The sequence below is a fragment of the Solanum dulcamara genome, chromosome 3, assembly GCF_947179165.1.
Source record: "Solanum dulcamara chromosome 3, daSolDulc1.2, whole genome shotgun sequence".
NCBI classification, from domain to species: domain Eukaryota; kingdom Viridiplantae; phylum Streptophyta; class Magnoliopsida; order Solanales; family Solanaceae; genus Solanum; species Solanum dulcamara.
This window is the reverse complement of record NC_077239.1, coordinates 10,824,228-10,850,848: the sequence shown is the minus strand read 5'-3', so window position 1 is coordinate 10,850,848 and position 26,621 is coordinate 10,824,228. Positions and strand designations below refer to the sequence as shown.

The following is a 26,621-nucleotide window of genomic DNA, read 5'->3' as shown; positions in this document are numbered from 1 at the left end:
TTGCATCTCTCTCTTATTCCTTCATCTTTTCTTCATTCTTCCCTTATTCCTTCATTTTCTTGTTTATTTCAGACGGAATTTATAAGTTTTAGGTGCACAATTGTAATGAAAGGTCAGAAAACTCCTAGAAGAAGTCCACGAATTCGAATTGTTGATTCAACCGGCAGTGGTGAAGTGAATGTCGGTCCAACTTTTAGTTTGAGAATTTCTGCAAATCAATCTCCAGAAGAAGCTGGTGGTGAGGTTAATTAAAATTTTCAAGCATTGCATGTGAAGAAAAAAAGGCGGTAGAAGTAAGAAAAAAATCAATGAATTGAGTTCTAAATCTAAATCAAAAAGAAAACGAGTTGATGTTGCATCGGCATCTAAGAAATTTGTTGACAGTGATGATGATTTTGAGGATTTACCTCCTCAATTTCAGTCAAAAAAGTGAAACCTACAGTTGCTCAGGAGAAAATCCAAAAATTCGAAATCGATTGTGCAAAAATACGGTTCTACCGGAGAGTTTATATCCGGTATGTCATTCTACAAACACATTATTTAACTGATAGCATTTTCAATCTGTTTATGTGTATTTTCTTAGTTTGTTATTGTTTTGAACTTGAGTGCTAGATGTTGAATTTTTTTTGTATATTTGATACTTTTATTATAGTCTAAATTTATTTGCTCATGTTTATTATATCAGTGATTGTTGGAGTTTTGCCATGAATTGTTAGATCTTTTGTTTTGTAATTTTTAAAAATAAATAAATAAATATAAATGAATTAAACTTTGAACTAAAATGTATTACACATACATTAAAGTTGAATTAGAAGAGAATAAGAGATGAATGAAATCTGTAGTTAATTGAAAAAGGTTTTCGGTTATCTGTACACCACAAAAATGAATTATACTTGAATAAAAATGTGTATTATACACATTAAAATTGAATTAGAAGGAAATTAGAGACGAATGAAACATATAGCTAATGAAAAAAGTTTTCAGTGATTTGTACACCACAAAAATTAATTAAACTTTGAACTAAAATGTGTATTACATACATATTAAAGTTGAATTAGAAGAGAATTAGAGACGGTAATCTTTAATTCTAATATGCAACCTATGTTAGCATCTTTCTACTTATTGGAACAATCAATAATCTCATTCATCATCCTCCCATAAATCTAATATTTTTAGAACTAGCCACATGTAGACCAACAAAAACTGCAGGCAAAAATAAATCCAAAGCAGATTTCTTTACCATATGATTCTTCAAGCTTATTCTCCCTCACAACTATTAGTTTTTCAATGAGAATAATTTAATCTAAGATAAGACTGCTTTCAAGAGTCTTTCATTATTAAAAGAGGAGTGAAAATAAAACAGTAATATCCCCTTTTTTTGCAAAAAGCAAAGCAATAATTAAAGTTTAGTATATTTGTGATGATGTGTTTTCCTTGAAACTTGAGGAGTACACATTGACAGTAGTTCATTTTTAAATGAAATATTTGATTTGCTTTTATTTTACATCGGAGCCATGTCTGTTTCTTTTCCTTTTTCCTTGATTGCTGAAGAAATCTTTAGATGTATAATTATTGCATGACTAGCTCCTTTTTATATATCTACACTCTACAGTATCTCTGTATGTTCACTTTAAATCAAGTGTAGTTTGATAAAATTCTGATTTATTGTCGAGTGCAGTTTCTCTAATTTGAAATCACTTCTTATGTTAGATTCATAATCTCTTAATCTTTGGTATCTATCTTATCTTATTGTTGAGCTTAAGACCAAAGGCAGATTTGATATCAATAAATAGATCTTCTAAGATCATGCTTTGTATTATCAATTATTGTCATATAAAAGACATTCCAATATAAAAACAGTCATGGGTAGAATTCGCAATCTTCTGTTTTCTCTTGCAGTTTTCATTATGCTTCATTACCATTCTTCTTCACTAGCTAATATTAGCACTGATAAAGCTACTCTTCTTTCCTTGAAATCTCACATATCTTTTAAGTCCTATTTGAGGGTTCATATTAAGATATAATTATCTATAGTGATAGATTGATATTATTTATATGCAGGATCATAAATTCTGGAGACATTCAGATGTTTTGTATTCTTCAAGTAGGTGGTCGTCATATACTAATCATGACGTGATTAAGAAAATAAAACTTTCTTTATCTAAAAAACAACTCGAGTTGTTTAGGAATACTTATTTTGGTTACTTTCTTGACCTTCCGAAAGTGACCACACAACTCCAACTTATTCATTGCCTTATGAACAGGGAGTTAAAACACACACCAAATGATGTGTTTGCTGTTGAATTAAATGAGAAGATGCTGTTTTTTGAGCTTAGGAAATTTTGGTTAATTACAGGCTTAAATTGTGTTAGTGATGGTTGCTCTGTTAATGTTCCAGATTCTCTTTGTCGGTTGTTGAGCAATTATTTCCCTAAACAAATTACTATTCAAAAGAATCATCTACGCGTGTTGTTTTTATCAAAAAACTTCATAGATGATGATTCTGCCATTTCACTAGCTGTTTTGTTCTTTATTAATGATTTTTTGTTCTCATATGAGAACAATGAATACCAAATTAGTAATAGGGATTTCTACCTTGTGAAAAGTGGACAATTCAATTCTTACCCGTGGGGTTTAGATGTCTACAAGAAGTTGCTTGATAATGTGAGGCACAAGCTTAATTCAACCAATTAGTACTATAGATTAGGTGGATTGCCTTTTGCCCTTCAAATTTGGATATTTGAATGTTGTTATAGAGTCGATGAAGATTTAGCTTTTCGAATTTCTGATTCTACTCCAAGAATTTTGAGGTGGAAAACAGTTGCTGAAAGTCCTTGGCAAAAGAATATTGAAAATGACATCTTCATGCCTACGAAATACAAGGTATTTATACAAAATTAATACAATTTATGACACATATATATATTATTTCAACTCAAGTTAATACATCTATTTGTTTCTGTATTTTAATTTCAGAATATAGTGGCGAGTGAAGATGAGGTATCTAAATTGAGGCTTCTTGAACCTCGTGATTACCATTCTGAAATCTTCAAATTGGAGTTGAAAGGATCAAAGCATAGTCTAGATATGTTGACCAGGGAGGTTATAGAGTTGAGAAAAGAACTTGTAAAGGTATAAGCTAACTTGCCTTTAGGCTTTATCTTTTTCAAAACTGTTATTCTAATAATTGTGTTATATTTGATTATATACTAGGCGAATGAAAATCACAAATCTCTTGAAGAGAAGATAGACTTACAATCTATTCAAATGAAAGAATTTGTGATGAATTCCAACAAACAATTATTGAAGGATATATCTTTGTTGTTTGCTAAGAGAGACATCAATAGTTCTTTTACTCAAAAAAATCAGGGAATCATCTAACAAAAAGGCTGGTGAAATATTTTCGGGTGGATTAGACTTCAATGGAGGTTCTTTTATGCTTTAAATACATCTATATTATCTTGTTTTGCTTGGTGGCAGGGACTTAAGTTTATTTACTGTTTATAGTTTTTACTTATCTAAGTTGTAGTTTAAGCTTGAATTTTTTATTCACATATTTTCACTTAGAAGAATGGTGAACTTTGACTATGAATACAATTTGCTGCATGGTTTTAGCTGCTAGTGTTACTATTCATAATCATAGACCTTGGAACTGAATAGTGAATTGTGTGCTTGTATTCTCTGTGCTAATGTAGAGGAGTTCTTGAATTGGGTTAGCTTCATTTTTGCTGGTGGTAGCTCGTGAGTCTTTGCTCTTTTTTTGCCTTTTGCTTGATGTGTTTTGTATTTACTTTACAATTGAGGTAAAGATTATTTTTTTCACGTGTTTTCACTTAACAGAATGGTGAACTTTGACTATGACTATAATTTGCTGCATGGTTTTAGCTGCTAGTGCTACTATTCATAATCATAGACCTTGGAACTGAATAGTGAACTGTGTGCTTGTATTCTCTGTGCTAATGTAGAGGAGTTACATTTTTATGAATTAGACACAAATGAAAATTATAGCTAATGAAAAAGCATTCAGTGATGTGTTTCAGTAGTGTTATCAAACTGAAACCTGCATTATGAATTAAACTTGAATGAAAAATGAATTAAACTTGAATGAAAAATATATTACATACATATTAAAGTTGAATTAGAATAGAATTAGACACGAATGAAAAGTGTGGATAATGAAAAAGCCTTCAGTGATCTATAGAAACATAAAAATGAATTACATACACACTAAAGTTGACTCTACCTCCCAAAATAGGGGTAAGGTCTGTGAAGACTCTACCTTCCCCATACACAGGGTATGTTGTTGTTGTTTATGATTTAGCTGCTATTGTTACTATTCATAATCATAGGCATTGCGGAGCTGAATAGTGGATTGCGTGCTTGTATTCTCTGTGCTAATGTGAATGAGTTCTTTTACCAAACTAAAATTGTTTGTGTGCTATAGTTTTCAAGTGACATTGACTAGCACTGTCATATATAGTTTAGATTTAGTGATTTCCATACTCTAATGTAGTGTCTAGTTAATCGTCTTCCGTTTCACTCCATAAATTTGGTTAAAGTATCTTGAATAGAGAAATTGGATGTAAATGAGATGGAGGAGATTTTTCATTGTAACAGAGCTTGTTGTTTGAAGTTGGAGATTTTTAATATGTTAAAAATTCTCTGTTTCCATGATAATGGAAATGCTTATACTTATCGAATTCTATGTGTAACTTAGGATAAAGAGGACTGGAAGTAAAAGTGGATAGGTGTCATCCATTTCCCAAGTTTGGTAGTGAAATAAATTAGGAAATTGTAATAATAGCAGGATAGCTGGGTAATTGTCCATTTAGCTTTTTCAATCTTCCTTCTCCCTTACTCTCCTCAAGGAACCAAAAATGGCCTATTTTGCTTATATTCTCCAAAAATATTGTCTCACCCATGTTGGGTCTTCTAAAAATGCAATTCTTGGAGGATCCGACATGCACCTAACTGTATTTTTGAAGAGTCCGAGCAACATAGAACATTATCTGCCAAAATTGATTAGTTTCCCACTTTTCCCCAAACTTTTATTCACATGTTTTTCTTGTAATATATTTTAATTACACACAATATTTTCTTCTTGTGTTGATGCATCAATACATGTGTCAACAGGGCATGACACTCAAGTTGTGGAATCAGCTCAGCATGAAAAATCTCAAGTGTTTAAAGCTTCCGTTAAATTTGCTACTGTTGGGAATTCTGAAAGCAAAATTGGTAATGAAGGGTTTAATACAAATATAATATATATTTCATATACTTTCATTCAACTTTGTTTAAATTGTACATGTTATGTACAGATGAAGATGTTGTAGGAATTGCTATTGAACAAGTTTTATCTGAGGTTGTTACTGATATAAATGGTATTAGTTTTATTTTGAAAGTTCAAATAAACCTCTTTGATCTCTAATTACTCTACCTGCTCCTCCCTTAATGCATTACTAAAAGATTTATTTTGTATATAGGAGAAGAGGCTGCTGATCTTAATTCAGTTGAGGCGCAACCTAATAGTAGTGTTGTTAACAAAGGTGAACTAGATTGTGGTGCGTCTACTGATGCCGATGCGGCAAAGGGTTGTCAAAAAACTCCTCAAACGCTTGATGACTTCATGTTGTGTGCTGAAGATCTTTCCCAGATCCGTAAGGCAGAAGCATCATATCTAAGAAAAAAAGTCATTGTGGAGAAAAACAAAAAGAAAAAGGTAGCCACTATTGAGGAAATCAAAAAGAAAAAGAAAGCAGCTGTTGATGAAAACTAAAGGCGACACCGAGAAAGTGTGCAAGGAAAGAATTTTCAGGAAAGTCAATTAAATCTCCTTATATACAATATTTTATATTTGGAGGGACTTTATGTGTACCACATCAAATATCTGAGATAAAACATCCCTTTTCACTTGTAATTGGAGTAGATGATGAATCTAATTTGATAGATTCATTCACTTTGTGGCTTTATACGGGTACAAAAAAGAGGTAATTTATTTATGTTTATTATTTTATATGTCAGAAAATTTCTTTAGTTTAAATGAGTTAACTGACTGAAAATTTCATTTTTTATGCTTTAAAAGGAAAAGAAACCGTATCTAGATTTTGTTAATGTCCTCAAACCAGCATTTGAATTAGGTGTTTGCAATTTACAAGCAAAAGAATGGTTTTTTCAAATTGGCACATTCTAGTCAAGCATGAAATGATGAGATTAGTTATGTAAACTCCAGTTGAACACTCTCATTTTTCTGAATCAACTTCTTCTCCCATTTTTTTGGACAAGCTTTAATGAGCTCACTGAATTGACTGACACTTACTACAGATTTGAAGTATTAGCTGACACTTGACATCATTTAAAATCTTTTGCAGCATCTTGATGTCATTTTTATTATATTAGAAAGAAGGGGAAGTATGAAACCAACAATAATATTCGATTTACAACTACTGATTGTCTATTCAAGACAAAGATTGCTCAATCTTATTTTCAACTTTATGAAGCTAATGAAAATAAGAAGAAATTTGGAATCAAAACTTCAGATGCTATTGCTGAGTATATATGCGGACGCCATTTGTTGGCAAGCACCCCATGGGACAAAGTGGATTATGTTCTCTTTTTCAGTAAATATTAAAGAGGGTTATCATTGAATTTTTGTTGTGTTTGATATTATTGAAAGGTGTTTGAAGGTGTATGATTCATTTCCGGCTAAAGGGGGGGGTGAATTTTCTGACTCAAAATGTTGCTGGCATGATTTCATCGGTTTTACCATATTACTTGAGTGCGGTCAAGTCTTATGATAAGCGTCTTGAATTGAAGAAATCACCTAAATACAATGGAAAAAATGAGTTTGAGCTCATTGAATGTAAGTTCATAACTGAAGGAATTCCAAGACAATAAAAAAATTCATTGTAAGTTTAATTGTTTATCAAATAAATACTATCTTTTGTATTGGTCTTATTAAACTCAATATTATTTTTATAATAATTTTATGTTTTAAATTTTGTAGGGACTGTGGAGTTTTTGTGGTTGTATTTGCGGAGTTAGTGAGCAATGGCCAGGATATTGCAAATCAACAACTAAGTGCAGACAGTCTCCGAAAGAGGTTTGGTGCTCTACTATGGGAATATGCAGTTAAGAAGCAAAAGAGTAACCTTCAAAGTGAAGACGAAAGACCACATAAATAAATAAATGTAGTTATATTAGTTAAAATATCTATAAAAACTATGTTGTCTAAAAATAGTTTATAGCTGATGTATTAGTTAGGTTTTGAAGATTGTTTTGTGCTATCTTTTTTAAGATGATTTTTGTACATATAAAATACACTTTTAATATAGTTTTTTGTTCATGTAAAATATATCTTCTTCTTTTTATATAATGCAATACATAGCTATATTAATGTTAAAGTGTTTCGATAATGTTATCAAACTGAAACCTGCATTATGAATTAAACTTGAATGAAAAATGAATTGAACTTGAATAAAAAATAAATTACATATATATTAAAGTTGAATTAGAATAGAATTAGACACGAATGAATAGTGTGGCTAATGAAAAAGCCTTTAGTGATCTATAGAAACACAAAAATGAATTACATACACACTAAAGTTGAATTAGAAGAGAATGGAAAATGTAGCTATTGGAAAAGCCTCCAATAATCCATAGAACACAAAAATGAATTAGACTTGAACTAAAAATGAATTACATACACACTAAAGTTGAATTAGAAGAGAATTACACACGAAGAAAAATTATAGCTAATGAAAAATCCTTCAGTGATGTGTTTTAGTAGTGTTATCAAACTAAAACCTGCATTATGAATAAAACTTAAATGAAAAATGAATTAAACTTGAATAAAAAATAAATTACATATATATTAAAGTTGAATTAGAATAGAATTAGACACGAATAAAAAGTGTGGCTAATGAAAAAGCCTTCAGTGATCTATAGAAACACAAAAATGAATTACATACACACTAAAGTTGAATTGGAAGAAAATTAGAAAAGAATGGAAAATGTAGCTATTGAAAAAGCCTCCAGTAATCCACATAACACAAAAATGAATTAGACTTGAACTAAAAATGAATTACATACACACTAAAATTGAATTAGAAGAGAATTAGACACGAATGAAAATTATAGCTAATGAAAAAGCCTTCAGTGATCTATAGACCACAAAAAATGAATTAAACTTGAACTAAAAAATGAATTCTTGTAGCAAACTAATGCCCTAAAACAAATAGAGTTTATTCTTTATTTCAAATGTCATTCTTTATTCTTAATCCAAAGGCCTAACATTCTTGCAAGTCTTCCTATTGTGACCTTGTTGTCCACAATAGCTGCATGTTATTTTTGATTTTTTGAATCCATCTTCTCTCAATTTTTGTGTCTTTTATATTTTGGCCTCCCAGGAAGTCTCTTTCCAAGTGGTGAAAGTATAACCTCTTCAAGAACGTGTGATGGTATATTTCAGGTGTTTTCATTTGGGAGGGGATTCAAGTGAAACTAGTATGTCAACAATAAATTCCCTCTTGTGTAGTAATCAGAGCAATATTTTTCATAATCAGTGTGTTTTGTTGTTAAAATAGCCAAAGCATGTGGACATGGCAGCTCATCCAATTGAAATCTTCCACATGTGCATGTACGTTGTTGAAGACATATCGTGAATCGTGTAATGTCATCAAGTACTGTATATACATATTCATTTGTCTCCCTAACCTATGAAAAATAAGAAGAAATATAAGCAAGAGAGATGTTACATGTTAATCAGAAGAAAATTTTTTAGCAAAAAGAAATTTACAGATACCATACATGTGAATCAGAAAAAAAAATATTAGCAAAAGAAATTTACAGATACCATACTCTTAATTTCTCTGATACAGTTTTGTTACATTATAGAATTTTTTCATACTTTTTCCCAAGGTAAATTCTTGAAAATATTGCCTTTGACCTATTATCGTTATTCCATTTTTAAACAATTTGTCTCATGAATTCTAGGAGGTGCAAGACTGTAAGAACTTTGACATGTCTTGTTCTTGAATTGACTGATTCTGTAATGTTTGATATCATCATCCAAGTCCTATTTACCTGAACATGAACACGTGACCATTTGTTGTATCCAATGTTCAGCAAGTAGTCTTTAATCCTCTTGTCTATCTTCTCAATAATTTCCATATATTGATTAAATTCTACCGTGGTGTATATTTTTGCCATAGAATAGAATAATTCCGTTACCTTTTGCTGACTCTTTCTGAAGTTTTTCATTATGTTTTGCAACAAGTGTCATATACATGCGAAATGAGGTATTTCATCATAGACAGTTGAAGTTGCCTTAATAATGCTTGCATGCCTATCCGAAACGATACACATCTCTGATCTTTGACCAAATGCCTCTCTGAATTGTTCAAAAAATCACCTCCAAGATGCATCATTCTCTAAATCAACAATGACATAAGCAAGAGGTAGTATACTCCCTGCATCAGGTATAATGTTTAATATATTTTTAATATATTTTTGTTTCATGTGTAATACACTTTTAATACATTGTGCATACTTTTAATACAAATTAGAATTTCATTTATAGAAGCATTAGTATTGTATTCGAAAAGTCTCACCTGCTGCATCTACGGCATTAACTGTTAGCATTGTTCCTTTGTATGCTCCTTTAAGAAAAGTTCCATCAACAACTACAATTGGTCTACAATACTCCCATCCTTTTATCGATGTAAACAGAGCTACAAATGCATATAGGAAATGGTCATCCTCTAATTTGTGCAATCTTATATAAGAACTAGGGTAAGTTGCCTCTAGTATGTGAAAGTAGTTTGGAAACTTTGCATATGATTGAGCTGGATCACCTCGGACTAATTCAAGAGCTTTTTCTTTAGCTCTCCAAGCTTGCATATATGTGAGCCGCATACCATATTCCTATAACATGTCATTTTGTATATCTCTTGGTGTGTAGTTGATATCTAGATCAATATATTTGGAAACAATAATACTCCCAACAACTGTCTTTGTTGCTTGTCTTTCCGATAATGAATTATATAGCAAAAAACACGTGTGTTCACTTTCAAAATCTCTAATAGCGAACATTTGAGATTTATTCACGCTTGAAGTGCATAAATTCCAACCACAGTTTTCTCCGAGGCATTGTATTGAATAGCTGTTGAATTTTTTTTATTAATAGACAATCAATAGTATAAACTAACTTGAATTTGAGTCTTACCATGTTGAGCTTGATCTCAATGTCTTGAATTCGAAGTGTTTAAGAATGGAATGTCTTTTTAGTGCACTGGTAATGACATATTTATTTTTGTAAACTTGATCTTTCTCAAAAAAAGATTGATTGGGGTTAATAATGATGCCTGCTTGTATTTTTTCTTGCTCATCAACTTCCTCACATGATCCATAGCCAATTAACTCTAGCGCATCACCAATACCACTAAATGCATTAGAAAAGTATGAATTGTATGTAATCCTCACGTCTTCTGAAGTGTCTGAACATAATAGTGGAATTAAGGTGGAATCACTCTCCAAGTTGACTGATTCAGTGGTTGTGACACATAAAGGGTATTTTAACATATCTCTATGTTCCTTTTTTGTTTCAATATACACTTTTACTCCCATATCATTATGAATTTGAATTGGAGGAGACCTTTCATCAATTTTATATCTGATTTCAACTTTACTTGTTGATGTATCTATTCACAATTGAGCAGCAATCACAGAAATGAGGCTAGAAAATGTTGAATCGGTATTTATCAACACACCATCTGCCAAGTAATTAATATACTTGTTGCTAGAATCTCATCGGCCATTGAAATAAAGTAGCATAGCCAGATTAGCCATGTTTTTCTCCTGCATATTTTTTTGAAGATGCCAATGAAAATGATGATTTGGAAATTAAACCAGTGTTCTGTTTGGCTATGTCGTTGTCGTTGTTACTTTGACCAAGAAAGTAGTATATTCTCGACAAATAAATAAGAAAAATAGAAATATAAACACAAGCAGAGATCACAAAGATTCCAAATAAAGGGAAATATAGTAGGACAAACTTATTATCAGGCTCACAACTGAAGTCACTCAACTTAATCAGTATCATGCATCATGTGAATTCTCAAGTTTTTCCCATGAAGCACAAATATATGAGTGTCTCTGTGTATTGTATATAGTATCATATTTATTATAAGCTTAAAAGATTTTCTTGAAGTGCAGGAATTGAACCTTCAGCTTTTTTATATACTTGTATATAAATTCATCAACAAAAAACTTAACTAATCATATAGCTAATCAAATAACAATTGGAAAACATGTCACTGCAAAGAAAATAAGTACTTAGAGGATGGATAAAAAAAAGAGAAAGATCATATACATGATTAGTTCACAGATTGGCTAGTGCATTCCCTAGCAAAGTGGCCTGCCTCTCCACAATATATTAATTAAACTTGAACAACAAAGATATTACACACACATTAAACTTGAATTAAAAGAGAATTAGACACGAATGAAATATGTATCTAATGAAACCAACCTTCAGTGATTTGTAGGCCACAAAAATGAATTAAAGTTGAACAACAAAGGAATTAAACTCACATTAAACTTAAATTGAAAGAGAATTAGAGATGACTGAAACCTGTAGCTAATGAAACCAGCCTTCTCTGTAAGCCACAAAAATGAATTAAACTTGAATTAGAAGAGAATTAGACACGAACGAAACATGTATCTAACAAAACCAGCAATCAGTGATATGTAGGCCACAAAAATGAATTAAAGTTGAACAACAAAGGAATTAAACTCACATTAAACTTGAATTAAAAGAGAATTAGAGACGACTGAAACCTGTAGCTAATGAAACTAGCCTTCTCTGTAAGCCACAATAATGAATTAAACTTGAATTAAAAGGGTATTAGACACGAATGAAATATGTAGCTAACAAAATCAATCTTTAGTGATCTGTAGGCCACAAAAATGAATTAAAGTTGAACAACAAAGGAATTACACACACATTAAACTTGAATTAAACTGTAAACATAGGAGATCAAACTTAAATATATGAACATACGGCGAATCTGAGAAGAAGACAGGATTTGCCGACAGAAAAATCACCGATTAACAATAGTTTGAACAAGTAATCGCTGCAATAAAAAAAATGAAAATCAGTAATAAAAATGAAAAATTTTGGAGAAAATTTCGCACGAATATTGTTGAATATCGTACTATTTGTTGCTCATGTTTGCTTCTTCCTCTTTTTGGCTATGGAGAATAAAAAGTTTTCTTCTAAGAAGTGAGATTTCACCGAATACACATCACTTAATTCCAAAATTGGAGTACAAATATTGTAGAAAGTTGGGGTTGAGAAGCTATGAAGCTAAGTATTGCCCTAATTTTGGAGAAAATTATGGGTGAGAAGATTGGAGAGAATATTGATGTAGCAAATTTGGAGAAAAATAGGGAAAGAGAAAATAACGGGAGAATTAATTTAATTCAAACAATTTGCTATATATATTTAAAATAATTATGTTGCTCTATATGATAAATATTTTTTGAATACTGTACATGTAGGTGATTTACCCAATTTCTATTGAGTTGAAAAAATATTTTTCTGGCCTAACACTTGAGGAATCGTGTTGGGCTCGTCAAGAGTATTGGAAGAGTTATGTCTTGTAGCTAGTAAATCAAAAGGATTAGTAATTTTTAAGTGACCTGGGTTACTTTGGGCATTACCCATTGAAAAAACATTAGGTTTTACTGTAGAAACTTTAGACAAGTCAGGTAACTTACCTGGTATGGCAGCGTGTGGTATTGTCATTGACGTGTTACTTGGTGATTGCGCTGATTTACCTGGTGAGTTAGTCCACAACTTGTGTGGTCTGGCCATGGCAGAATGTGTGGATGACTTCCTGGAGTGCGATTTGAATTGTACTTTGGTTCATTATTCCCCATTCAGAAGGATATTTGGTGTAGCAACAGTGAGAGTAGCGTGATTTGCATCAGTGGAGATGTCTCCCCTGTTATTAGTGGTAGTAACGTTAAGTTGGGTGTATGGAAAAGTGCGGGATTGGTGTCTAGCCACCTACAACGAACACAAAGTAAGGGGCTTCACATTTAATAAGAATCAAAGACAACATAATATCTTTTTCTATGTCCAACCATACCTTCTACATTAAATACTTGGCAGGGGCTAAGACATGTCCCTAGCTCACCCTCAAAATAAGTGTCAAGAAATGCCTTAATAAAAGTCTTAATGTTCTACATAACATAAGCTTAGAATAAAAGGTATGTTGTTCCCAAATCATGGGGACTCACCACAAGCAATCTTCAAACTAATTTGATCTAGCCACGTGGAGGAGGTCGAGGAACGACGTCGGTTCCTACATAGTGATATCATGTAGGCAAAATGTCACACCCCAATCTTAATAGGGTGTGATAGGCACACGACCCCATGCTCGGAGCCGAGCAAATTCGCTGCCTCATATTACATACCTAATCTCTTTAGACTTTTACATCAAAAAGAAATGAAAAACATAGCTAAGCTTTTCGAATCTTGCTCTTCAAAATCCATCATCCCATAAAACTCGTGACATACGACATAATAACATATCGGCTGATGACGCCGCTTATAAAGCTGATACTCTATACCCACGACTCTATCTGCAAAGTCTCTAACTTCGAATGAAACATCATAGCGCATATACTCTGACTCGACAACACTCCAAGAACAAGTGGAGTTGCTAACCCCACTGCAACATCTTCTATAATAGCTTCTACTCGTCTGGGTGTATCTGCGCGGCATGAAACGCAGCCCCCAGAGAAAAGGGGGTCAGTACGAGTAATGTACCGAGTATGTAAGGCATAAAAATCAACATAATAAAGAACATAAGGTATGAACAACCATATCATAGAATCATAGAACATATAGTGAGATAAGAGAGTAACCTGTACATATGAGTGCCCTTTTAGGACGGATGCCATGCATGCTTGTCTTTTCCTTTAAAAACATTTCTTTTTCATATACATAAAAAATAGAACATGTCATATCGCTCACATATGTCCCGCATCCAGGATGAAAATTACGCCAACTGACCAGGTGGCAATGTGTCTATAGCGCAACATATGGCCCTTCCCCATATCCCCCATATACATATACATATACATATACATATAGACAGCATGCATGAGAGCCCAACGAAAGTTATGTATCTATTGGAGTGACAGAAGGTCGGTAACCTCCGATAATTTTATGGACTAACCATGGTCGCTTTGTCTCACCTAGAAGGAACAATTGCTATAAGATGAGACTATTATTCAAAAATCAAGACGAGAGTCATATAAAGCACCTTTCAGACATGAAGTCATTCTTATCATAGCCATCATAGACATATTCTCATCCTCGACATCATCAATGTTGTTGTAAAACATATCCATCGTTATTGTCATAATAGCTTGTAATACTGTAAACTTTGTTTTGGAAAACTATAGACATTTTGGAAAATATTGACGGGTTATAGGAAAGGTAGTCATTTCCTTGGGACCATTGACACCTAGCTTTTGAAAATAAAGAAAATATGGAAGCACTCATGAACCCATAACATTGGGATCATGCCTTGAAAAAAGAGGGTAAGCCTTACATACCTTGTCCGCTTCCTTAGTCAATTCCACTTAACTCTTGGCCTTCCCAAAAATCTATAAGAATGTTAACGAATGCAAACATTAGATGTAGATATCCAAGATTCTCATCCTAAACTAACATTTTGTCTATCAAAATTTTGGCAGCACTTCCCCTGTAAATACACCATCCCCGAGATTTCAACTCGGCCACAATATTAAAAAACATCCAACAACAACAACCGGCAGCACATATATCATTAATTTACTTCAATATCCCACAATACAACTCCAAATAACTAGCTCAAAATTTATGATACAAAAGTAGAGTTTTTAACCTTTATTTTGTAAAATCCTTAACCATACCAAACGGGGGGTCGTGTGGCTGAAACCAGAAGCACACACACCCTTTTTAAAACACTTTAAAGCCCTGCAACATACAATCCAACCATCTTCACCCGCAGCGCCACAACGACAACACACTACGCGACTTCGATTTAGCTACTACGACTTTAATTTAGTTTGTTTCTAACGTCAAGCATCCTTATATAATTTCTATACTTCCATCCATATTTAGGACATGTAATACACCTCATAACAACATAATAAACTCCAACTTGAAAGAAAAACCCTTACCTTGCCCAAAACTCGTCAAACTTATCGAAACTTGCCTCAGAAGCTCTCCTAGAGCGGCTAGAACTTTGGGACTGTTTGGTGACTTTTTGGTGCTGCTCCAAATCATAAATATTCATTACTAATACCTTCATAACATCATGGTATACCCTAGATAATTAATTCACGGAACAAAATCGGAAAACTCAATTTTTTTCCTCTTGGCCGCCACTAGTTTCTCTAGTTTCCTAGGGTTTGCTCTTGAATTTTCTCTCTCTATCTTGAAATTTCTATAGTAGTATGGACTTGATGAGTCAAGGGACACATATATAGGCTACTTTTAGGGTGGGACACGTGTCAATCCCTAAATGGTGACACATGTCAAGCCCTAAGTGGTGACACATGTCAAGCCCTCATTGGTCCAACACCTCCCTTCCTCCAATCATGGGCTGCCATGTGGCATGTGGGGCCCACCCCCTCTTTCTCCAGATGCTTCCACGTGCCACTCTCTCATGCTGCCATGTGTCACTCTCTTTTTCCCTCGTGGGCTCGTAATTTTGTCTTCTTTTACGAACCTATGTAACCCTTACTACGTAAGCTTAGTACGTACTCAAGTAGCTTATTTATGTGAGATTTCCAAGTTGGGAGCTTACGTATGTGACATATCCAAGATAATAACTTACGCAAGTAAGGCGAGTCCTACGACTCACTACTTGGCCTCCAATTCCTTCCGTATTCTTATGACCCCCTTCTCCATTTTTCTAGAATTTTCTTTCAAAATAAAGATGACTTAATTGTCTTGCCATGTACACTTTGGTTCCTTCAAGAACATTCTTGAACACTTTGTGAAATTTTCCTTTTTGCCCTTAGCCTTTCTCAATATTTCTACACTAATAATGTTCATAGCCAACTTGTATATTAAAATAAATTTTGGAAGATGGTCATTCCCTTAACCTTACAACAGCTACCTTGAAATATCCAACCGTATAAAATACGGGATATAACACAAAAGTATGCGTTAGTACTTTGAATGTACTAAGTATGTGAGTATGCTATGAAATGAAGAACGTAAGTAAGCAATATGCATAAGTGAATGTATGAATTAGACATCATCATATAAAACTTTAAAATATTCATTTTGTGGGGAAGTGACCATAACCAACATTTAAGACCATGCGAGCTATTACATAGAATCCAACATAAGCTCCTATATTGGCACGGGGAGACTACTTGCCAGGTAGAACTTCATTCAGATTACATTCAATTATTTAATATTTGGTGGCTACAAAGGCCTAGCCGACAAGGGCTCTTATGGTGGCACATAGTTAATGCAACATGAGACTTTACTTAAGAACCCCTTAGGTCGAGTCCCCATCTATATGCTACATTCGGTGCTAGGTCAAATTCCTAGGAATAACATTTATATATCATAATAACATAAGCATTCTATAACTTTAGACATCAAATCATCATCGGTGGAATAACTTATTAAAACCTTTAGTTTATAATATCATCATGATTATCATGCCCTATTTACCGTTCTACTAATGAACCTTGATTTATAAGAAAATTAGGTCTACAATCAGTGATGGCTTTCTGGGTACCATGCTAATCGGACCTCCCATTTTGGAAAAATGTTCAAAAGCATTGACGGCCTATAGGGATGTCATACATGTCATATCATAACCTTAAACATTTTATTTGATTTAATGTGAGAATTGTCCTTTCACATTAAAACCTTACTTTGGCTAAGAAGGTCTTTCATCAACCATTCAATCATTTTACAAGACTCCCTTAAACATAGGCATTTGCTTTATAAACTTTCATTTGGAGTCAGACTTTCAATTCAGCTTCATTTCAACATAAGAAGACTAGGTGAGTTGATTTCATATAAATTTCAAATACATTTAAAGAATACTTGTATGCATGAGAGTGATCTGAATGCATCAAATCAAAAATCTTAAAAACAACCCACCATATGCACTTGAAAACTACCTTTCAAACCTTCATATAAGTACCTTGATAAACCATCCATTTCATGTAAATAAGAATCAACGTAAGTCAATATAGGCAAAAACTTCAAATATTCAAGAATCTATACATTTGGAATCATTGTATGAAAATCCCTAAAATTTCTCATCACTTGAAATTAAGAGTCAATAGACATATATATCAATAGGAGTAAATAAACTTAAATATACCATAATCTATGCATTTAGAACCATTATGTAAAAAACCATAAGATTTCATCTTTTAAAATTTATATACAAAGTTGAGAAAATATTTAGGCTCCATGGGTGGAAGAACCCATGAATGAAAACCCACATACCTTGGAGAACAAATCCCAAATGCAAGCTTGAGAGTAATGGAGACTTGAAGAACCTTGAATTGGAAACCCTAACTTTGCCTTGGAGCTCTTGGGAGAGTTTGAAAGGAGAGGATTTAGTGTTTTAGTCTAATTGTGAGAAATAAGAGATTTAGAAGGTTTAGGATCTTTAGATAGGGTCAATTTAGTCTCCAAAACGACCTCACTTTGGCTAAAATACAAGAAAAGACTAAAGTGCCCCTAAAATTTGGAAAACGGGCTCAAAACCCTGCTGCCACGATTGTGGCACGTCGCGCCAAGAGACAAATTACATAGGCTAGTTTCGGGCGCTATAGTGGCACCGGGCGCCACTGCAGCGCCAGGCCTGAAATTTCTGCAGTGATAGTCTATAGTAAAATGGTCATAACTTTTGACTCTGAACTCGGAATGAGGAAAACTTGGTTGCGTTGGAAAGAGGACTCAAAGAACTTTAATTTGATGGTCATAGAACACCTAATTCCTTATATAATAGGATATATGGTCGTTTGAAGTTCACCCTATTTCGAACTCATACGTAAACTTAGCCGATGAAAATTCTTTAGACTTGGCTTGGTGTTAGGGATCCCTTATGACAATAAACCACATCTAATACACTCTAAATACTTAGTAATTGATGTTAACTCATATATACAACTAGAAGTCGTTGAGTTCGATCCTATACGCATATGAAAAATGGTTCGGATCTTGATGTAAAATTTTTTGGGGTGTTACATATTTTGAGGAGTTTCCTTCATTAGCGTATCCATAGTTATAGTTGGCACTAAAGCTAGAGAGCATTCTTCAAAGAAAATATGCTAGAATATGGTCTAATATAAAATCAATTCATTTCGTCATCGTAAGTGGAAAATGTCAAGAAATATTGGAAAAAGGAGTAATGCTAATTAAATACTCCTAGTTGTCATTAGTGAACAAAATAATGCTGCAACTTTTGTAAACAATTTCACATCTTACAACTACAACTTCTGCAATTAAATATGTAAACAGGAAAAACTATTAGACTTCCTCCCTTTTCATTTCATTCGGCCTATATATATTGATTTAATACTTCCCTTAAAATAACATTTATTAAGTGTTTATTTTATCAAATTAATCTTATCAATTATGCTTTTAAAATTTAAATTTGACTACTATTATTATTTCATGTAGTTATTTAATTAATGATAAGGACTGTATTATATTAAAAGAAAATAAATTTATTTTGATACACTAAAATGAATAAGAAAAAAATAATTTATTTTTAATATAAGAACAAAGTAAAATAAAACGAATGGAGTAATATTTTTGGCTCCACCAAGACTTTGATTGATAGAGAAAGTAGTGTTACATTCATAATATATAACTAGTTGGGTAATGTATTAATTGATGTATGTGTATAAGTGGAATGTGTGGTGTAGTTTGTATTCAAGTATGTGGAAACCTATATATAAAATCTTTAATTTGCAACTGTTCTTCTCCATTATCTTTTTAAGAATTTTTTTTTCTTAAAAATGAAAAAAAATCACTTTTTTATGGGAGTAGAGAAATAAGTTCTATAAGTGACGCTCCATACTTAATGTCTTCTCTCCATCCTTTAACACTCTATTTCCACCCTTATCATCCTCACACTTTACCCCCCCCCCCCCCCCCCACCTCCCATGCCATAGTATTTGCTGATTATATATATATATATATATATATATATATATATATATATATATATATATATATATATTATTTGGATAATATTTTGTATATGTATACTAAACAAAAAAAGTAATTTACTTATTTTTAAAAAAAGTTATTTTTCAAGAAAATATTTCTTGTGGGTTTCTTCGTTCAAAACACACCCTAAATCGTACATCAGATATCTTTAATTTAATTTCTCAAGCTTTCTATTTGAATTTGAACAAGTCTTTCAATATGTCATATCATGCCCTAATAAACTTATACAGAAGCCTTAACCAGCTATTTGGAAAACGAAGCAGTTGTCTTTGAATATTCATGTTAAACCTAGAGTCACTATCTTATGAGTAGAAATTTTCCAGTTACAGGAACAAAGTGACGTCTTATAAACTAAATATATATATATACACGTAACTGTCTAATGTTTTTACTCAGTTCATATGTTGAATGAGCAAATGTACATAACATGATAAAGAAAAAAAAAGAAAAAAAAGAATATATATATATAAGTCATTACACTTAGGGCGTAGCCAGATAGAGCCAGGGGTTTATCCAAACTCCCTTCGATAGAAAATTACATTATTTATATATATTTAAAAATATATTTTATGTCATATTAATATGTTCTTCTCAAAAAAAGTTGGAGACTAAAATTGTATCAATAAAGGAATATAAAACTGCAAAAACTGTTTAGCCAGCCAATATGTGCTGTTATAAATTCAGAGAATGACACTGCAAAATTAGGTACCTATCAATGGATTGGTCGATCTAAAATTTAAATTTTATGAGAATTTTTATATTAAATCTATTATATTTTAAAGTTATGAGCTCATATATACTAATTATTATAATTTTAATAAATTTTTGGGACATGAAGGAGAAAAAGTAGAAAATGTATGGAACCTAGATAAAATAATAATCCTTTTTAATGATTCTTTTATAATGATTCTTTTTCACCAAAATTTGGATATAAGAGCATTTTCTTTTTCAAGAGAAATCTCCTAATTTATAAAAGAGTAAAGAAGTATTTTCGTTGTTGTGGAACGAGAAGTCTTTGTATTTCAATGCATGTATTTAATTTATTCGAAGCTATTAAAGCGGAATCCACTTCTTGGGGAATATGAATCAAAGCAACGACAAGAGTACTTCTAGTAGAACGTCTTTCACAATTTATAAAAAGATATGGTTCAGTTATACACGAGGGATAAGTCATTCGATTCATTCACATCCAGATTATGAATGTTTGAAATTCATATTATGCAAGGAGACATCGCTTTTGCTAATTCAAATTGAAGGATGATATAAAATCAAACTATTTTCTGCAACATATCCACAGTTAGCCCATTTATCCTAGTTAGCAGTTCTATATTGCCACAAGCCTAAAAGTTTTCTTCTTGATAAGATCGATATTGATGATAGTGACTATATTAATGATAGAGTACATGATATTTTACAAAGAAACACCCGGCTCAAAAAGTTGTAAAAAACACGACCTATACCACTACAAGATTTACTCCCAACTTCACTATATTCAAAGAGCTTTGCAACAACTGATTACAATCCTATGTAATTTAGGAAATTATAAACTAAATTCCTGAGTACTACACAAACCTCCCATGGTTTATGTTCCCAAGTCTTCGAGTTTCCCTCAACTTGAAGACTGTCAACCTACTTTAGTTTATAACTTTATTTAACTGAACATACATCAAGACTCAAACACAAAGAAAGAAACTCCTAGAACATAAACTCTGTTAATAAGACTAGGTTCTTTAAAGTATTTCTTCAAAGTTAGCAGCACCTCTGAAAAGTCAATCTATCAATTGTCCTTTTTTCTTTGTAAGTGCGTGAGTATTCTGAATGACTTCTCCTTTATTTAAGCACAACTCTTCATAGAGTTCTTCTTCAGTTACAACTCCCCATTGACTCAACCTCTCTTGACTTAGAGTTCTACTCAAGTGAGACTCCTTCTTTAATTCAAACTCCTTGATTCTTTTGAGTTGTAATTGAACTCCAACTCATTTATTCCGCTCTATATTTTCTTTCTTGATTTTACCAAAATTCACCTTTATCCATTCCTTGATTCTTGCTTTCCTGTCTTTATTTATTTTGCTAAGCTATACTGAATCTTAGCGCTAGTGACGACGCACCTTGGAACCATACTGATTGACGTGTTTCATCTTTCTTTGTCAATCATCAAAACTTCATAACTCAATAAATTCCTCATTTATGATGATGACAGGCTACTTTTGTTTGTGCATTCATGACATCTGTATATCTAGATATTTAAGCATCACAACACTAAGATGAAACTAGTTAGTTGATAGGTTATAAATATTGCACAATCTTTCTCCCCCCTTATGGTATCATCGAAAAGATGAACTTGTTAATAAAATTGCCAAAAATAAATTTATAACCAATTCATGGCCATTGAGGCTATCATCAAGATACAAAATCTGACTTAGAATTAACATAAAAATGTATTAAAACGAACAAAAGCAAGATTAATACAAAAAAGGAGGATCATTTCATTTAAGCAAGCAGATGTGTTTTGACAAACTACTATGGTAGATCCAGACTACAACAAAAACATTAGAGCAGGAGACAACTGAAAACGATAAGAGAAAACTACAACACAACACACATAGTGAGAACTAAAAGGAATTGGAAACAGAAGGGATCAACTTGATCAGCCTACAAATAGCTCTACCCTTTCCTTCACAAGAGTGACCTCCAGTTCAGTGATATTTATCTCAAGCACATTCTTATCATTCTCATAAGCCACTCTAGCAGCATCTAATTTAGCATTCTTAACATCCAAAGAAACCGGCAATCTTTGAAGAGGAGTGTCAGCCCTACACATAGAAATAGGCAAGGCGACATGGTTCACTCTTCCCAAAACATCCTTTGTGGTTTGGAGGGTCCAGACTTGCATAGGGACAGAGTAGTCTTCAAAGATTTGGGCAAGCCAGAAGCTGTAAGACAGAGCATGACCATTTTTGTCCTGGACAAGCAATTGTTGCATATGCTTAATGATAAGGCTGGGTCAGAGTATCTAGCCTCAATTCTGCTTTAGTCAACATCTTATGGACAACATAAAAGTAAAGTTGATGGAAATGGGATATTTCCCTCTTCAGAACTCGCGTATGCTGAGAAAGTGCTAGATTTCTAGAGAATTTTTTGAGAGATATCAAGCACCGAAGCCATGTTATCTAAAGGTGACCATTCATTCTTGACATAGTAATCCCAACCTTCATTTAGAATTACCAATATTTGAGAGATATCCTCAGCCAATAGATAAAAAGATTTCCCTCGAACAGTGGTAGAGAACATAGAACCCTGGGAAAACCCCCCTTCCATAAAATTCGTACATCTCTGGTTTAGCAAATTATTGTTGAACGTCAACCTGCAAGAACAACTTAGTCCATTCTTGGACCTCTAATTTACCAAGCAAGATATCCATTTCTGGACCACCAAAGCCAGTAATCACTCGGTCTCAAATAAAAGACCATTTTTGATATTAGAGCAAGTAATCTTATCTAAGGTTAACAACTAAGAAAAGATTACGATGAATTCTACATTACCTCTTGGGCCCAATGAAGGACAATCAACAATTAGACCTCCACTTTTCAACGATCTCACTTCACCTGGTGGAAGGCACGCATTGAAGACTTCATGCATGCTGAGGATTATGAACTATGAGATCGAATAACAGTAGGTCCAATCATTCCAATGAAAATTGTGAAAGTAGCACAGGTTTCCAAAGGTAAGGAGTGATTTTACTATTGATGATATGATAACTCTCACGAAGAATGCATAGGCCAAAAATATTCTAGTATGTGACTAGGGCCAGATGAGTACAACAAGGTTTCAAAATGCACTATTGCTAAGAAAATATGGGATGCTTTAGTCAATGCCTATGAAAGAACCAGTCAAGTTAGGAAGTTCAGAATGGCCATGTTGTTCACTAAATATGAAACCTTCAGAATGAAGGAGAGTGAGTCCTTAATAAAATGATTACTAGGCTCACCACTCTAACTAATGAGCTCTAGGAAAGATTCTCACTACTGAGGAACAAATTGATAAGGTTCTGAGAGTTCTTTCCAAAGCAAAATGGGATATGAAGGTCACTGCCATAAGAGAAGCTAAGGACATCTCTATCATGACACTTGATGAAATGGTAGGAAATTTTAGAACTTATGAGATGAACATGGAATATCCAAGAAAGGAGGAAGTAATGACTGAAAGATCAATATCCTTAAAGTAACTAATGGTGAAGATTCTGATCTGGATGAAGAACAAATGACATTTTTGACAAAAAAATTTAAGAAGTTCTTCAAAAGAAAAGACAATGATAAGAAAGAAATAGGTAATAAAAAATTGGTCAGATGACAAAAATTAGTCTGGTTGCTACAAGTGTGGAAAGGCTAATCACCATGTCAGGCAATGTCCCCAGTTTGAAATTGAGTGGAGAAAAGAAAGAGGAGTTGAAAACAAATTAAAAGAAAAAGCTACAAGGCAAAAGGAGAAAGAAGAATATGACATGGTGGCTGCTTGGGGAGTTGAAGAATCTGATGCTGAAGAGATAGATAAGACTGCACTCATGGCTTTTGGTGACTCAGATCTTGAAGAAGAAGAAACATCTGATGTAAGCAGTCTGGACTTAAAAGAAAAATTGGATCTTTTTTCAAAAATGAAATTAATTTTATTAATAAATGGCTTAATTAATGAAATTAAAAGAAAAATTGGATCTTTTTTAAAAAATGAAATTAATTTTATTAATAAATGGCTTAATTAATGATTTTCAAGAATTAACATGTGAATGAGATCAATTATTTAACGATTTTACTGACCAAAAATTTGAGTACATAGAACTCAAAAATTATAACTGTGGTTGATGAAGAAAATTGTATCTTAAAGAAACAAGTTGAAAAACTTGATTAACTGATTCTGAACTTAAAATCTGAGGTTCTGAAAATGTTAATTAGTGAAAAAGGAAAGCGATTCATTAGTGAAGCTCATAAAAGGATTGAGTCTGACCTAAAAGAGTGTAAAATTGACTATTTTTGTGGAAAAAAAAGGTGAGAAAACTGAATCAAGAAGTATGTAGGTTGAAATGTATCTTAAAAGAGCTAACCGATGGACTTATTGGTCTAGAATTGTAAATCATTTGAGTGGTAGAAATCTAAATGAATAGGTTGGCATAGGATTTTACAAAGAAGGTACTTCCACTACTGATTTATGTTATACCTATGGTAAACTTGGACATCCAACCATGGAATGTCTAGTGGCAAATGGGTTGAGAAATAGGAGTATTGAATTGAAAAATAAAAATAGCTTTAAAACTGTTAAAAGAAACAAGTATAATAACCTATTGCCAAGTTGGGATAAAAGAAATTTCATTCATCCTTTTTATCATCGGAAATGACCCAAGCTAGTCTGAATTCCTAAGACTAACCTTGGAATTATTTTGCAAGTGTTAGTGAAAGGAAGCAAGCGATATTGGTGTATGAATAGTTCTTACTCAAGACACATGATCGGAGATAAACAAAAATTCCTTTCACTCACATCATTCAAATGGGGAAATGTATCATTTGCAGATGGAAAAAAAGACACTGTTATAGAAATTGGAAAGATTGAAAAGTCTGAATCGAAAGCACTGAAAGTAGTATACCATGCCGATGGACTAATAGCCTGTTTGGCTTAACTTATTTTAAGCAGCTTATAAGCTAAAAATAACTTATAAGCTAAAAAATAAGTTGGGGTAGGCCAACTTATTTTCTTGGCTTATAAGTTATTTTCAGCTTATAAGTTGCTTTAGATAAGTTAAGCCAAACATACTCAATTATATTTGTGGGCTTATTTTAAGCACAAAATGGCTTTAAGTTGGCCATCCAAACACTCAAAAAAGATAAAAATAACTTATAAGACAATTCAAATGGGCTCTAAACTCTAAAGCACAACCTGTGGAGTATCTCTCAGTTGTGTGACAAAGGTAATAAGGCAACTTTCACTTCTGCATGTTGTAGGGTCAAAAAGATGGACACAAAGGAAATTGTTCTGATTGCTAAGAGATACAAAAATGTGTACAAAGCTGACATCATGGGAATGCAAGGTTCACATATGAAGTATCTCAGTGTAATTGATAATGATCCCTTAGTTTGGCACAAAATACTTGGACGTGCCAGTCTAAAGAAACTACACAAACTCGCATCAAAGGACACATGGTTATAAGCTTGCCTAAAACTAAGTTCAAAGATTATAAGGTTTGTGGTCCTTGTGTAAGGGGGAAGAAAGTAAGATCATCCTTCAAGTCAAAGAACATGGTAAGTACAAGCAAGTTTCTGGACCTGGTCCATACGGATCTTTGTGGGCCTAGGAAAGTGGAAAGCCGAGAAGGAAAAATGTATGTTTTTGTCATTGTTGATGATTACTCTAGATTTACTTGGACACTATTTTTAGCTTCTAAAGAAGAATCCTTTGATGTTTTTTCTATTTTTATCAAGAGACCATAAAAGAAACTATGATCTTTCTTAATTTCCATCAAGTATGACCATGGAACAGAATTTGAAAATTCTAAATTCTTAGAATTGTGTCCGTTAAATGGAATAGACCACAATTTTTCTGCTCCAAGAACTCCTCAACAAAATAGAGTAGTAAAAAAGAAAAATAGGACCTTAGTAGATATGACTAAAACAGTGATGATTGCAGATAATCTTGCAAAAAATCTTTGAGCTGAGGCCATAAGTACTGCTTGTTATATTGGGAATAGATGTATGTCTAGACATCTTAGAAAAGACTACTATGAATTACTCAAAGGAAGAAAGCCTAATATCTCTCATTTTAGGATTTTTGGATGCAAATGATTTGTTCATAATAATAGGAAAGATAACTTGAGAAAAATTGATGCAAGGAGTGATGAGAGAATCTTCTTAGGGTATTCTCCACATAGTAAAGCATATATGGTACTGAACAGACGAACAAATTGTGTTGAGAACGCGTACACGGGGTTTTTGATGAAAATAGTACTATGTTTGAGACTAACATACACGATGAAAGTGAGACTAAGGAACACACTCAGGAAAAGGTTCAACCAACTGGTCCAATTGCCGAACAAACAAAAAGCACACCAGGGGGAACAACATATCAAGAAGATGATCTTGCCCCTGTACAATCTGAAGCAAGTGCTGCTGGAACCTCTCAAAGCCTGGTAGTAAAAAGTTATAAGTATCAAGTATCAAACCCAATTGACAATGTTCTCAGTGATTTAACATCTGGAATTACGACCAGATCAGAGTTGAATAACTTGTGTGTATTTAAAGAATTCTTGTCAATGGTTGAACCCAAAAAGGTGAAGGAGATACTTCTTGATGAAGATTGGATA

At 32.9% G+C, this 26,621-nt stretch overlaps 2 pseudogenes; both read left to right on the top strand.

The window, feature by feature from the left end:
* The first annotated feature begins 105 nt into the window (after positions 1–105).
* LOC129883438 (uncharacterized) lies at positions 106–3,138 on the top strand (annotated as a pseudogene).
* Positions 3,139–3,841: 703 nt separating this feature from the next.
* On the top strand, positions 3,842–7,181 carry LOC129883437 (uncharacterized; annotated as a pseudogene).
* The last annotated feature ends 19,440 nt before the right edge of the window (positions 7,182–26,621 follow it).